Source organism: Myotis lucifugus, unplaced genomic scaffold (genome assembly GCF_000147115.1).
Source record: "Myotis lucifugus unplaced genomic scaffold, Myoluc2.0 scaffold_31, whole genome shotgun sequence".
Lineage (NCBI taxonomy): Eukaryota > Metazoa > Chordata > Mammalia > Chiroptera > Vespertilionidae > Myotis > Myotis lucifugus.
The window spans coordinates 6,352,370-6,366,940 of record NW_005871079.1 but is presented as its reverse complement, the minus strand read 5'-3'; the positions used below and the strand labels follow the sequence as shown (position 1 = coordinate 6,366,940).

Sequence of the window (14,571 nt, the reverse complement as noted above, 5' to 3'; positions counted from 1 at the left end):
ACCTTGGAATGATTAGCTAGATCCGTTGTCATGCTCTACATTTCAACCTCAAGCATCTATCATTTGGGTTCCATCAAAATGAACATGAAAGAACAGAGTGAACGTTTTAGGGAGTTGTGTTCCCTCTGATCACTTCCAGTCATCAAAAGGCTCATAAGATTCTCTTGCACGTACAAACAGGAAAGGAGGGCTACTACAGGACCAGCCAGCAATGCCCCGTCAAAAGTGGTTGGAGTATGTGTGCATAGATCATTTGAATTGCATGCCATCATAAAAATCTGGGTCTCCAGCTGCTTTTGGGAAAATTCATAAGATCTGGCAACACTAGATTCACAATCCCCAAAAGCCACTATCCCTGGGGCTGAGTAACAGCCATGCCCTTTAAACCAGACCTTCCACCATCTGCCTCATTGACTTGCGTTAAATCCTGGCTTCTGGAACCATCTCAGTGAGCCAAGCCTGAAAACTCAGAGAATGGGCTCCTCACCTCCCTTCCTCCTTCCTCAGGCAAGAGCAGCAAGAGCAGTAGTGGTCAGCAGATACAGCAACCTTTATGGATCACGCTGATGAGCAGTGAAATACTTGGACCCTTGTGATTCAGGGAGCCCCTTGATCATAAGAAGTGGCATCAGCTCTACTGTCATCAATCAAATAGTAACATTCCTGGATGATAGAAAGACTCGTAAAGAAACCAACGGCATGGGACAGACAGGCATAGTTCTATGTGGGGTTGGGGGCAGGAGAGAGATAAACCAAAGAACTTACATACTTATCTGCATCGCCCATGAACACAGGTAACAGGGTAGTGAATGGGGGATGGGAGGGCAGGGGAGGGGCTGGGAGGAGGGAGGACAAAGGGAGGAATGGGAGGTATCTGTAACACTATCAACAATAAAAATATATTTTGTTTTAAAAAGAAAGAAACCTCTGTAGGTTAAATTGCCATACTCTCTCCATCTAGAGCAGCGGTTCTCAACCTGTGGGTCGCGACACCTTTGGGGGTTGAGCGACCCTTTCACAGAGGTCACCTAAGACCATCGGAAAACACATATATAATTACATATTATTTTTGTGATTAATCACTATGCTTTAATTATGTTCAATTTGTAACAATGAAAATACATCCTGCATATCAGATATTTATATTACGATTCATAACAGTAGCAAAATTACAGTTTTGAAGTAGCAACGAAAATAATTTTATGGTTGGGGGTCACCACAACATGAGGGACTGTATTAAAGGGTCGCGGCATTAGGAAGGTTGAGAACCACTGATCTAGAGAGTTCCAAATTCACACGGCCATTTCTGAAAACTTATTAACGTGGAAGTGGCATGTTGTTGTTGTTTGGCATTGTTTTCTGCCCTACAGACATCCAATCCCACCGGGTGAGATGCAGGGCAAACGTGTCCTCACATCCCCAAGCGCCCAGGCGAGCAGAGCCACCCAGGCCTCTCGGTCTCCTGCGCAAGAACGAGCAAGAGGGCAACGCAGGGGCCCGGCTGGAGCTCAGCCTCGACCCCGAGGAAGCGGAGGGGGTACCCGGCGGGCTTCCACGGCGGAATGAGGCCGCCACAGAGGAGCTCAAGAAGGAAAACTTGGAGATGCTGCGACAGAGAGGCGCTGCAGGAGGCAGACGAGCTGGACCGGCCGGTGACAGCAAAAACAGAGTCTGCACAGGGCGACCACCCCAACCTCCTGTGACCACCGTCAGCGGCCTGGACCTCTCGGGCGGGCCACGCTCAGACTGCCGGCCTGAGCAAGGGGCCCCCACTGGTCTGAGGGGAAGGTATCCTCCGCGGAGAAACCAACCAGAGCCTCCCCCAGGAAGTCCCACCCGCATGCCCGCACGCCAAAAGGTCAAGAGCGGACGTCCCCCACGGGCCTGGACTCCACCGAGAAGCCCCTGAGTGCCACCCCTACCAGCAGAACCCAGCGCACCAGCTGGCCTGCACGGCCCGGCAGGGCTTGGCACAGCCCAGCACAGCCCGGCACAGCCGCGAGGGAGCTGAACACCAGGCCAGGGCCCAGCCTGGGCTCGAGGACCTGTCCTGTCTCCGCTGGGCTGTCCCCGTCACCCAGTCTGCACCGAGACCTCCCAGAACTAGCAGGCAGCTGAGAACGGCCTCTGGAGCAGCGGATCGCAACCTGTGGGTCGCGACCCCTTTGGCGGTCGAACGACCCTTTCACAGGGGTCGCCTAAGACCATCCTGCATATCAGATATTTACATTACGATTCATAACAGTAGCAACATTACAATTATGAAGTAGCAACGAAAATAATTTTATGGTTGGGTCACAACATGAGGAACTATATTTAAAGGGCCAGAAGGTTGAGAACCACTGCGGGAACCTTCAGGGCCAAATTTGGAGCATCTTCCCAAAAGGGCCCTCGCCCTCCCTTCAGCCCCTTTGCTTTTGGAGGTCCAGATTTGCCTCATCTTCTCCTGTCTTTGGAGCTGTACATCTAGCTCCACTGAGCCTCTAATGGAAGTAGAAGAGGAAAAGCACAAGAACTTTCCATGTAACAAATGGGGAGCTGTCCTTTTTAAACTGTCAGTAGGGCTGCCATGATGAATAGAAACACGAGTAGCCCTGATGAAGCCTGGGTTAACTTCTCAGCCCCATCGCCTCTGGAAATGGAGAGGAAATCTTTCAACATTTCAATCAGGCTGACATCAAGCACTGAAGACTGTTGCTTTGAGGCAGAATTGTAAGGCAAGGAAGGTAGAAAACTGGAATGGGAGAATGTCAGCTTGGCAATAAGAACCGAAAAGAAGTTGAAAGGCATATTAGGAGGTCAGGGGCTCTGTTTCTTAAATATCATGGACTGCTAGAGCTGGGCAGGACCCGAAATCTCATCTAACCCCTATTCAAAGAGGAGGGAAGGAAGCTGAAAGTTGTTAAATGGTTTGGCCAGGATGTCTGTCTTGTTAACCTCTGTTTCCCAGCACTCAACCCAGTACCTGGCATGTAACAGCAATTGATTAGATGGTTGGTTGGTTGAATGAACACATGGCAGAACCTGAACTGAAACTCAAGGCAAGGGTTTTACAGCTAGTGTTTCATCATCAGAATTACCTAAGTAAGCTTTTTTATTTTATTTATTTATTTTTAAATATATTGTTATTGATTTCAGAGAGGAAGGGAGAGAGAGATGGAAACATCAATGATGAGAGAGAATCATTGATCAGCTGCCTCCTGCACGCCCCCTACTGGGGATTGAGCCCACAACCTGGGCATGTGCCCTTGACCAGAATTGAACCCGGGACCTTTCAGTCCACAGGCCGACGCTCCATCCACTGAGCCAAACCAGCTAGGGCTGAGAAGGCTTTTTAGATAGATGCCTGGACCTACCCCCCGGACTTCTTGAATAAGATTCCTCATATGTGGGAGCCTGGTGATGTTAACCTTCCCCTGTTCATCTGGATGATCACCTGGGTTTAGGAATCATCGCCCTAAACAATGCCATCTCTTGATACCTAATGTACCTAAACAGCTGCCATTCTTTCCACCTTGTTGGCTTGCTACAGACAGAGTAGCCACATCCCCTTTTGGAGTCCGGAAGTCTCCACTGAAGTTTTTTCTAAACATAGCACACAGTTTTCAGGGTGGTTATCACTTTTAGCCCAATTTGGATTAGAGGGTGAGTGTTGGCTTTGAAACAATAGGATTTCATAGCACTGAAATGGCATAGGATTAATTCGCAAGAAAAAATAAATACATGAGAATATAAAGGATTTCATAATAAGACCTTTGTCACTCAGCCCAACAATGAGGCGCCACATGGTCTGCATCGAAGGGTCCTGGCAGATATCCTGGTTTAGTGGGGATGCTATGGGCAAGGACTCAGAAAAGAACATAACTGAATTAGGTCTTCATTAATATGACAAATAGGGTGTTATTTTTTTTTTACTCAAAGGATAATAAGCTAGTTTTATTTCAGTAACAAGTGTGTGTGGCTTTTTGTTTCTCTCCCATTAAAATCTTTGTCTGGCATCCATCATGGGCTTGTTCAGACCTATCTAGGATCTCCTGTGAAAGGGAAAGGAGCTAAGCATGGGCCATAACAAATCAGAGGGTAATATGTTAACCAGACACCACTCTCAAAGGGACATTCCAAGATTAATGCATTTATGCTGACAAGGTTCTTTGAGCTCCCAAGAAAAAAGATGTGCTATGCATCTGGTCCTCCTATTAATAACCTCTTTGGTTTTCATTTGTGCTCATACTCACAATAATACAAGAAGCTATGTGCCCGCTTCATTCATTCAGTCATTCATCTACTTTGAATGTATGTATGAAAATAAATACAAGGCCTTCTTACTTTTTCCAAAGTCTACATTTAAATAAAAGTGAGGAAGAGAAAACTAAATAACACCTCGTTTCACCCTTGCTTAAATCTGTCTATTTAATTCCCTGTAATTAATATATTCCAAAATGCAACTCTTTTTCTGGGAACCTAATATACAGCATGGTGACTACAGTTGATAACACTGTGTTATATACTTGAAATTTGCTAATAGGGTAGATCTTAAGTGTTCTCACCACACACACAAAGGTAACTGTGTGAGGTGACAGCTATGTTAATTGGCTTGATTGTAGTACTCATTTCACAATGTATATGTGTATCCAATTATGCACCTTAAATATATATAATTTTTTATGTCAGTTATATCTCTAAGCTGTGGGAGGGGAAGAGGCAAATTATCCAGCAGAAAATATTGGTCAATCCTAGAAGTATTATCAATAGTATCTCCCAATTCTGGCATCTGTGTCTCTCTCTCTCATGGCCACTGCTCACTAAAAGAACTCTATGAAGTCCAAACAAGTTTTTAAATTATCCAGTCCTCTCAACTCCTGAAAGATAGGAAAGAAAAAGTGAGGGAAGGTGAGAGACTATGGTGGCAAGAATGGTGCTAAAGCAGAAACACAAACCAATAAATGCAAGTAAGTTCGGAGTTAGGGCCGCCACGGAGTCTTAAACCAGGCCCGCTGTGTTTTGATCTTGCAGAAGCACATATGGTCTTCCATTAGCGGGTCTCAGAGCAGTGGGCAATGTTACCATACCATATGTGCTGATCACAACAACGGGGCTGATTTATGTTAGTGAGCGCAAGGTTTTCTCTTTGTATTTCATCTCCTTGTTATTTCAAGAGAAATATAAGGGTAGATTTATTCTGCCATTACAGAGAGGCTTCCTAGAGTTTGTTTGTCTAAAGTTGATAGTTTCCCGTAGGGTGAAGCAGATCTGCTTCCTACAAAAATTTGGTGAAAGCTAGGAGTTCCTTTTCCTCCTCCTCACCTAAAATGAAAGCTGATTTATCCTCATTCCCACCCCTACTCACAGCTCATTCTAGAACTATGGACATAGAGTTAAGGCAAGAATATTATAGAGAAGAGTCACTCCATAAGTTTAATGCTTACATGTGATTTCTCCTGCTTCCTCTACTTCTTTTCTCACCAGGAGGAGTAACTATGGCCAGGGATCAATGACTTCACAAGGCTAATCAGGCAAACCCCAAGGATGTAAAATAACTAGGTAGAGATTTTGGAAATGACTGCTATCCTCATTTCCCTAGAAGAGTCTAAGATTCTCCCCTGCTGGCCAATTAATCATTTGTCTAATTGTGCAATTAAAGTGGGTCAAAAGGAAGATGAAAACAGAGGTTTCAATACCAGCACACAGAGATAGAGGTTATTATCACTTGTCACATGTACAAACAGCAGGTCAAGAGCCACCACCATATGCTCCCACAGGATTCAGTCACCCCTGGTCCTTTAAGGATAGAAAACCATTTATCTTGAGTATCTCTATGTTCCTATACTACCTAATGTCACCCCCACTTCTGAACCCCAACCACCTAGCACCTTCCTATAGTCCCAATAACAGCCTAAAATGCCTGCCCTCCCAATGTAGGTCTTCAAAATTCTTTTATCAGATCTTCTACTTCCTCTAATCAACAGACATCAGAGAGAACAAAGAGGTATGAGGGACTGATAGCCATTCTGGAGCTAGTCTTCACTTCATTGTGCAGTTAGTAATAAAAAATAAATTTCTAATTGGTGGAGAAGCAAAAGGTGAGACAAAGAGGAGAGAATCTTTTCAGGCACTGTGGGGAAGCGGCACAGTTTTAGACTGGACTCTAAATTTTATCAGACTATCTTTACCTCCTATGTGTACCCCACTCACCTCTCTCTTCCTCACTATTCTATCCTAAAAGATCAGGGATAGGAGAGAGCCCTGAGTTAGCAATAAAGTCGAAGGCAATGGCTCAGTGTTTGGAGGAGACTTTATTGTTTAGCTAACAAACCTCTTGCCTTACAATAGAAAATAAAGTTCTCTTTCCCTCATCCACCTCTCTTTAAAATTGAGGAGGTGATTTAAAGAATCATATCCTACCTCTTTTATAGAACTAGCATCCTGAAAAGCAAAATAAGGTGTTTGAAAACACATGTGAAGAGGTTACAAGTAAAGCTTTAAACTCAAGCAGAGTTAAGTTCAATGGTGAGCTTTGTCATATACGACCTTTGTGATTTAGGGTAGTTGCTACCCTTCTAGATTCCCATTCTCTCACCTGTAAAGTGGGGTTATTCATACCTATGTCATTAAGAGGATTCAATAAAATGAAGTCTATAGACACTTAGCAATGATGTCTTTTGTTTGTTTAAATATATTTTTATTAATTTCAGAGAGGAAGGGAGAGAGAGATAGAAATATCAGTGATGAGAGAGAATCATTGATCATCTGCCTCTTGCACGCCCTCAACTGGGGATTGAGCCTGCAACCCTGGCATGTGCCCTTGATGGGAATCAAACCCCGGGCCCTTCAGTCCACAGTCCAGTGCTCTATCCACTGTGCCAAACTGGCTAGGGCACAACTGGTTGTTTTTGAGATGAGGGTGATGGTTATGGACATAGCCCATTTCCACCACATTGAAAACTAGTTGAGAGGGAATGATGTCTTATCTCTTTCTTCCTCACCACAGTACCACCCACAGAATGCATACACAATAAATACTTGCTCAACTGAGTAGAAACAGTGGGCAGAGTTAATTAAGTCTTTCAACAAGTACGTTAGGCACCCAGCTCCCACAGAATATCTTAAATTCAAATAAACTGTGAAGAAAAAAGCTTAAATTCCTTGTTTTTAAAGAGTTATCATTCTAGTGATCAAAGACAGATAATCAATAAGTAAATAAGTTACATAATTTCAGATGATGGTATAGCAATATGAACTATTAAATATTAAAGAGAATTACGGAGTAGAGAATAACCTGGGGTGAGGAGCAACTTTTTATAGGATCATTAATAAAATCACTTCTGAAGAAGTGGTATTAAATCCGAGAATTGGATGATAAAAAAAAAGTGTTTATGGTGAGAAGATCTAGGGAGAGTGTTCTGGGCAGCAAGTATAAAACTCCAACATCAGGTACAAGCTTCTAGTATTTGAAGAACAGAAAAGAAGCCAGTATGGCTAAAGCCTAGTGAGCATGTGGGAGAGTGTATATGTGGGGTTGGAGGAGAATTAAACAAGGACAGAGACTTGGGGAAGCTAGGGTGGTGTGAATTTTATTCTAATTATGACAGGAAGGCACTAGAAAGTTTTAAATAGCTTCTCAGAAGAGATGCCTGCTTGGTGTGTGATTATGTGATGGAGCAAATGAAGTTATTCTGGTTCCTGTATAATTGTTTCATGCTAATACAGCAAGGAAGATTGTCAAAGCAACCAGGTTGATATTCAGAGTTGTTGTATCCAAGAAATGTATTTCCTCCATTAGAAAAAAAATCAGGACTTGCTTTTAACTTCAGAGAATAGAAAATTAGATCAATTAGATCAAAACCTATCAATTCATTTAACAAAAGAAGGCTTTGAATCCCTTCTCAATTAGAAAAGTTATAAAATCTTACATCGGTAAGAGACCATTTTTTCTCTTGGTATTAGAATTCAAACTCCATGTTAACTAGGAATCACATCCTAATCTCCAGAAAGTAACATTTTATAAGGATTCCTCTAAACCTTCATAACTCAAGCTTCATTCACTCTAAAGTGTAAATGACTGATAATAGTGAACAGCCAGTAGAGTAGGCAGAGGAAATTCAGGAATAACATCAACAAAAGCCATTTTTTAAATAACTAATCCTTAAGATGTTCTGTTATGTAAGCATATAAAATGTTGCCCTCTGGCTCATGCAATCTAAGGGGAGAAACATGTGGTTCACATGAATGAAATGCCATGTGAAAGGTATAAGCGACATGTACAAAGGAATAGTCGCACAACAGAAGCTGATCTAAAGCAATTTCTCAGCCTCAGCACTATTGACATTTGAGGCCAGATGATTCTTTGTTGTGGGGGGATGTCTTGTGTATTAGATTTAACACCATACCTGGCCAGTAGCACCACCAACTTGTGACAACCAAGAATCTCTCCAGACATTGGCAAATGTTTCCCATGGAGCAAGATCTAAAGTATCTTTAAAACACACACACACACACACACACACACACACACACACACAACTTAAGTGGAGAATTAGAGTATATATTTAAAAGAGAGAAAAAGAAAAGGATTTCAGACAGGAAAAAAATCATATGGCAAAGCTTGAAGGCATAACACAGCAATGAGGCTAGAGCAGCCGTGGGCAAACTACGGCCCGTTTGAAATGAATAAAACTAAAAAAAAAAAAAAAGACCGTACCCTTTTATGTAATGATGTTTACTTTGAATTTATATTAGTTCACACAAACACTCCATCCATGCTTTTGTTCCGGCCCTCCGGTCCAGTTTAAGAACCCATTGTGGCCCTCGAGTCAAAAAGTTTGCCCACCCCTGGGCTAGAGCAAGGGTGTGAGGAGGGGTGTGGAGGGATGAAGCTGAGAGACTGTTTACTATGCCAGACTAAACATGTGAACTTTAATGTCTAAACAATAGGGAGCCATTGAAGGATTTTTGAGTAGGACAGTGACTTATTCAAGTTTACATTTTGGAAGCATTTCTTTGGTGAATATATGGATAACAGAATAAGGGTAGAGGAAATGCAATGAATGGAACCCAGTTATCTATTTGCCATCTTCATCACCAAATAATAAGGATTGGCATGAGAGTCCTGAAAGCAAGCTGAGAGATACTTAGAGGGAATCGGTGTAATTTAGTGATTAAGTGAACATGGAAAGCAAGGAAAAGGAAGAGTGATAGAATTGCAGGTTGCAAGTTCAAAACAATGGGAAAATGGAGCAGGCTGAGAAATGTGTCCTACTTTGACTATGTGAATTTTGAGTTGTCTGTGGGACATCCAGGTCAAGATGTGTAGTAGCCCGTTGCTCAGGAAAGAGATGTGGGCTCGATCTGCTTGAGACTCTCCAGAATAGACAACAGTTGACATGCCCATGAGTTGCATCATGAAGGGGGACTGTCCCACGTTTGGCATGGGCTGGGGTCTCACCCTGGGAGGGGGTTATAGAGACTGGGTGGCAATGAAGATCCTGGCAGTATTATAAATGAGAGGGAGAAAAATTAAAAGACTAAGGAAAAGAGGGGGAAATTACCCAGGTTCAAATTATTGCTAATCATTCCTGGCTGTTCCTCTTTAAAAAAAAGAAAGGACTCAAAGAGGAAAATTGTTCACCAGCAGTCACCTCCACTGCCACTGTGATGCCTGGTGACACATAATTAGAAAACAAATGACAGATTAGTTTAATAATATTCATTAGCAACTAATGAAACTGGCAGTGTTTCCTTTTGAAAGCAGGTTGGGCTGTTAGTTGATTTTAAGCAAATTATGCTCCTCCCCTCCAGCCTCCCTCCTCACTCTCCCCTCCCCTAACTGCCTTTCAGCTGGAGGCTGGGGGGTGGGGGGAGGGATTGCAAATGGCTCATAAAAAGGGGCACAAAGGATGAGGTGATTGAGGGGACAAAAAGAATAAGAGGAGAAAAATCAGAACGGGAAAGAAGAACCTCCTGAGGTCAAGGGAGGAGAGAAATGAAGGAAGAGAATGAGTATAACCTTCCCCCGACCCAACCCCACCCCAGCTATCTTCAAACATTTAACTGCTGTCAAAAAACAAAATTTCCATTTGCCTCAGGGAGAAAATGGTTAACAGAAGAAGAAAAAAATCAGTGCTTCCTCTCAGGCATTGTTGTTCTTTTCTTTTTCCTTAAAAAAAAAAAAGTTATCCTAAGTAAGAATTTTAACGATATGCAGAAATCATAGCTGTCTTGCTGAATTGCTGTAGGACTGACCCCCTTGACAGTTCTTAAATTATTCAGCTATCAAGGGCCTGCTAAACATTAAATTAAGCATCCTCTCTCCCCTGTCCTAAACCATTAAGTTATGCAAATGCACAGATAATGGGGCATATGACAACTGGAAGCATTAATCACGCAGCCCTGTCTCTGGGCTGTTGTTATGTAGAAACTGCATCTGCCAACAGACCGAACAGCCACAATTAGATCTCACTTAATGGAATGAGGAGACTGCCTAGCCCTCCGCACTCGTGTTAGGTTGTAGACTAGGGAGTGAATAAGGCACTGGGGAGATGAGCCTGCTCTCCATCTCTCTCTCCCCCCGTCTCTCTCTTTTTAATACCTGCTTCTCCAATTGAAATGAAAAATCACCTGTAATTGTTATCATTTGCAAACAAAACCTGTCAGAAGACAAACCTGCTGTTTACAATGGGTGTTTTTGTTGTTCCTTGGGGGGGGATTTCCTTCGTGTGTGTGTGTGTGTGTGTGTGTGTGTGTGTGTGTGTGTGTGTGTGTGTTTAACAAATTCTCTGTCTTTGAGGGGAGGCTGGAGCTTGGGAGTGGGAAGAAGCAAACAACCTCCAAATTGCTCTTGAAGATGCAGACTGACTCACCCAGCCAGGCGGTTTGCTGGCACACTCTGCTGTGGGCTGCTTGGCTCCCACCAGCACCAATCATCCAAGAAAGAGGTGGGCAGAGAGTAAGCCGTCTTCTACCAGTCTCTCCCCCTTCCCCCAGCAAGTGGTAGATGAGATAGACAAGGAGACATCCATCCCCTCATCTTCCCAAGAATTTTCCTATTGCTTCTTCATGATTGAACACTCAATTTACAGCTATGTATTTTTTTGAAACCAAGTACATAGTTAAGCATTTTTACCGTGGTCAATTATTTTGTTATTTTTTAGTTTTACTCTTAGGACATGAGGACAACACATCTGGCTTTGTGGGAATCTATGTATATGACTTGCTAACAGTTGCCATCTATAGACTTGAGTTGGCATATTATTTCATACAAAAACATTGACTTCCAACTGGTTTCTCAAGAATCCTATGGTTCCACAGTCCTGGGTAGAGAGGAGGCCCAATATGGGAAAGATCCATGATCACCACCCTCCCTACCACCACCCCACACACAGCAGGAGCATCACTTTCAACTATTTCATATACTGAGCTTTTGTGTTAAGAAAAGGTTATTCTGTTCCCCCAGCACCACCAGCACCCCACACCAAGAAACATTTTCTGGAATTAATATTACATGGAAAGTGTTTTTTTAAAAAAAAAAAAAACACTGCTCTCCAAAGTTAACTGGCTCTTCATTTCATTAGATTCAGTGAGATCCATTCATAATAAACAGATCTCATTAAAATTGTCATTTTTTTCCTTTAATTTACTCCAGGGCTTGATTTCTGGGCTTTATTGGCTGCATGACCTTCAACAGGTGCCTCAATCCCTCTAAGACTCAGTTTTTCATCCATCAGATGGGGATAGTACCTTCCTCCCAAGGATGTCAGAAGAATTCAATAAGAACCAATGTAAAATGCCTAGCACAGTACTTGCTACCTAGCTGGTGTTTAATAAAAATCTTTCTTTACCAAATATATCAAACCCTTAGCAAAGAAGTAGTTATACATCTCTAACCCCAATAATGCTGGCACCGTGCTGGGTTCATCACAGACTTTACACAAATATTTGCTAAATGCAGGAAGGAATCACCAATGCCCAGCTAGACCCACATCCCTTGGCCACACAAATCCAGGGTAGGCCATCCATGACAGTGTGACAGATCATAAATGAAGAATTCTGGAGCTTACAACTCACTGTCTTACTATGAGAATTTTCATCAAATCCCCCCACAATATATAGCTCTCTGCCTTGCTCTTTTAAGGACCTAAGTGTTCTAAATCTTTGCTAAAGGACACTAATGACACATGTTGCTTTTTTAATTGAGGCAGATGGACAATTCTAATTCAGAATGCATTAAAGCAGAGGAAACAGTCAGTCCACAACACAGAAAACCCAGCACTTGGACTTGGAACGAGACCACCTGAGTTTGATTGAATCAGACTCAGCCAAGTATGACCTTGAGCATTACTTAACCTCTTCATGCCTCACCTTCCTGTCTTAGCACTTATCTGTAGGGCTATGGTGATGGTTAGAGTTAATAAATGAGAGATGCTCAGAGCAATGCTTAGAACATAGTAAGTACTCAAAAAATATTGACTGCTATTATATTTATAATTGACATTATTAATTCCTCATCATAAACCCTTTTCAGCCCTATTCAACCCTTCTCTCATCTAGCTGTCCTCTAATCTCATGGGTGAAACAGAAGAGATTCAGCCATACAGAACAAATTCCTAAAGAAACTTTATTCATAGAACAAGTGTGAAAATTTATTTTATTGGTAGTAAAAGGGAATTTTAAGGCTGTAATACCAGCTCTTTATTCCTCAAAGGGAAGTAGTTGCTATAATGCTGTACTTTGAGCTACATGGCTAGTTAGCACCTTCCCTCTTCATTGGAGAACCATGAAATCTATTATGGTCCCTTAGGAGGGAAGTTTCAATGAGAAATTGCTACATTTGTTTAAAAAGAAAAACATATTGACCATGATGGAAAGATTTTACCCATATCTACATAATGATGACAAAATTGGACATGGCTAAAAGGCCTGGGCAGCCCAATTCTCAGGAACATTCCGGGAGCCAGTGAGGCAACCAGACTGGAGCCAAGTTTGGGGAGGTCATTAGTGATGAGCATGGGGTCGGCCCCACTGGCAGTCACCATGGAGAGTGACTTGTAGCTGTGTAGTACAACGCAGCTGCTAGTAGCAGTAGTACCTCAGGCTATCCTGGTGGATCTAGAGCCTGGCACGATAGACTCAGTCAGATCTGAACCATTGGGCCAGATCTTCAGGCCAGACAACTTCATGTTTGGTCAGAGTGGGGCTGGGAACATCTGGGCAAAGGGCCACTAGAGGGAGCTGAACTGATGGACTCAGTGGTGAGGAAGGAGTCAGAAAGCTGTGACTGTCTGCAGGGCTTCCAGCTGACCCACTCACTGGGGATGGCACCCAGTTACAGATGGGCACACTGCCTATCAGCAAGATCTGGCATGAGTACCCAGACTGCATCGTGAATACCTGCAGCGTGATGCCCTCGCCTAAGGTGTCCGACACGGTGGTCAAGCCCTACAACACCACCCTGTCTACCAGCTGGTGGAAAACACAGATGAACCTACTCCATTGACAATGAGGCCCTGTATGACATGTGCTTTTGCACCTTGAAACTGGCCACCCCCATGAACGGAGACCTCAACCACTTGGTGTCGGCCACCATAAGCAGGGCCACCACCTGCCTGCACTTCCTGGGCCAGCTGAACTCAGACCTGTGCAAGCTGGTAGTGAACATGGTGCCCTTCTCACACCTCTACTTCTTCATGCCTGGCTTCACCCCCATTGACTAGCTGGGGCAGCCTGCAGTATCAAAGCCCATCAGGGCCACTACCTGAGAGTGGCTGCTGTTTCCTGGGGCCACATGACCATGAAGGAGGTGGACAAGCAGATGCTCAACATGCAGAACAAGAACAGCAGCGCCTCTGTGGAGTGGATCCCCAACAATGTGAAGACAGCCTATCGTGGGACATCCCGCCTGGAGGCCTGAAGATGTCAGCCACTTTCATTAACAGCACGGCCATCCAGGACCTGTTCAGGCACATCTCAGAGCAGTTCTTGGCCATGTTCCAGGGTAAGGCCTTCCTGCTCTAGTACACAGGCGAGGGCATGGACAAGATGGAGCTCACCAAGGCTGAGAGCAACATGAACGACCTGCTGCAGCCTGCAGAGCAGGTGGAGGCACTGGCTCTCAAAACTGTGAGCATGGCAAGGACAGATGAACTCTGGAGTATGGAGAATGGAAAGAGTCTTGATTATCCTGTAGGCATCAGAAATTGTATATAGAAACATGATTATTTTTGGGGTTTTTTAAATTGATCCTTAGAGAGGAGGGGGGACATCCATTTGTTGTTTCACTTATTTACGCATTCACTGGTTGATTCATATATGTGCCCTGACTGGGATCAAACCCAGAACCTTGGCTAATGGGGAGGATGCCCCAACCAATTGACCTACCCGGCTAGGGTGATTTATCCTTGTTTTAGAAATTGACCAAGATGTTGAGCTGTCCCCTGCACTGAAAAGGTTGCCAGTTCAATTCCCCATCAAGGCACATACCCAGGTTATAGGTTTGACCACCATTCAGGCAAATGCTGGAGGCAACCGATTGAAGTTTCTCTCTCTCTCTCTCTCTCTCTCTCTCTCTCTCTCTCTCTG

General features: G+C 43.6%; 1 pseudogene; it reads left to right on the top strand.

Moving 5' to 3' along the window:
* Nucleotides 1-784: 784 nt before the first annotated feature.
* LOC102435607 lies at nucleotides 785-14,199 on the top strand (annotated as a pseudogene).
* The last annotated feature ends 372 nt before the right edge of the window (nucleotides 14,200-14,571 follow it).